Here is a 1,970-nt window from a genome sequence, read left to right on the forward strand (position 1 = left end):
GACCCGTCTTTTGTCACCACAGCGACAAAGAAGTTTCCACCTGGAGCCATGTGACTGCCTTCGATGTCAGCTAGGTCATTCGTCAGGTCCTTACGGAGACGCTCTTTCCACAGGTAGTGATACTCTGGATTAGGACCAAAAGCTAGCCCTCGACGTAGATTTTGGTAACTTGGGCATGATCTTCTGGACGATACTGTCGGATTTCGATGGTTGGGTTTGTGTGCGAGTATGAAGCCCGTCTGGCTCAGTCGGTAGAGCGCAAGACTCTTAATCTTGTGGTCGTGGGTTCGAGCCCCACGGTGGGCGACTGCTTTTGCTATTTTGGCCTCGCGCGCACGTCCGCTCTGGATATGCGTGACGATCGTCTCTGATCCCTCCCATGCCTACCAGTGTGTAAAGATACATGTCAATATTTTTGTGGTTCCGACAATGCGGTATACCTCCTACTTTTATTTAGGTTAAAATTGAGCAGTAGTGTTAAGGTACACTCAACCAGCCAAGTCCAGTTAACAAAAAGCAGAAAAGACAAGCAGCAACCAGCATGAGCCTCTCCGCATTTATCCCTACAAACACGCAAAAAGCGCGTACTACCGGAATAGGCGCGTTCGAGCGTATGCCGATAGTGCGAGGATGTTATCATGGACGTTGTCCGAGCATGCATTTTCAGTGACAGCTCTGGAAAGAGCTTAGCGGCCGTGATGGATCGTTTTGGCTACTATCTCGCCACATGCGAAGGTAAGAAAGGTAAGTTGGCGCCCAACACCGCCACTTCTTACTTTAGAAACGTGAAGCGTTGGTTTTTCAGAGTACCAACCGAGCTAATTTTGCTTAAACAATAGAAGACTCTCGAAAAACACTGCTTAAAACGTGATAATGGAGGATTTACTAACAAGGCGCCACCTTGTACAAAGGCGGATTTGCGCTCACTAATATGCTATGTGTACAAAACAGCATCCGTCGCCTCGGATTACGAAGATGCAGCGCTTGCGTGCCTTATGTGGCATTGCTTCGGCCGTTCATCAGATCTCGGCTACGTCACAAAGCAGCACATTACAATGTCAGCTGACAACGTTTTCTTCGTTCGGATGCTACGAATGAAAACAGCTGAGGATCAAGGCCTCACGCTCGTACCTGATCGGGCGGATTTTGTGACCTGCCCGCTGCACACGCTCGCAGTAGCCTTGGTGATGCAGGAGTCGCCTTGTGTGTCCCTGCTAAGCCAGCTTCCTTCTCTTGTGACACCGTCTGCACCATCACTTGATGCAGCAGCACCCCTTCTCGATGTACTACGAGTACCTTCGGTCAATGCTGCCACCTCTTCGCAGCTTCCTGCAGCAGAGATGACTGACCCGGCGGCTGCCACTCTGCGAAGCGTCCCGAGCTCCGCTGCAGCCAACCCTTCAGCGACCAACCAAGCTCGCGGTGACGACGGGGTTCAAGCGTATGTGAACCGGTTCCTGAAGCGGGTGTCGGAGCCGGCAGGAGCCTCAGCCAACTTGACCTCGCACTCCTTCAGGCGGGGCGGGGCGCAGCATGCAAACGGGGACGAGCGGCTGGCTGCACAGTGGATCTTTGATCGTGGGTCATGGGACATGACGCGCACCAACAAAGGATTCGCCTACGTATTCAACACGCCACGCGAGGACCGTAAAGTAGCACGGGTCTTGAGCGGGTGGGCTGCGGACGAGGCACCGATGATTCTTGATGTTGCCATTCTCGACCATGGGGCTCAGGAGCGCATGACCCGGTTGCAGGAGTTGCTGTTCGCTTCCTGTGTAGGGCTGAAGAACAACAAGCTAAACGTGAGTCGCAAGGTAATTGGGGTCCTTACCGCCTACCTAATTAGGCATTTCCCGGAAGTGAAGACTCTCGAGCCCAGGAGCTTGTTCGTTGTTCGAGTGGAAGAATGCTTGGAAGCAGCTGACATCTCCCACACCGACTTGCTGGCGTGGTCGGTCGCGCTGAGCCAT

Source organism: Phytophthora infestans, genomic scaffold, assembly GCF_000142945.1.
Source record: "Phytophthora infestans T30-4 supercont1.2 genomic scaffold, whole genome shotgun sequence".
Lineage (NCBI taxonomy): Eukaryota > Oomycota > Peronosporomycetes > Peronosporales > Peronosporaceae > Phytophthora > Phytophthora infestans.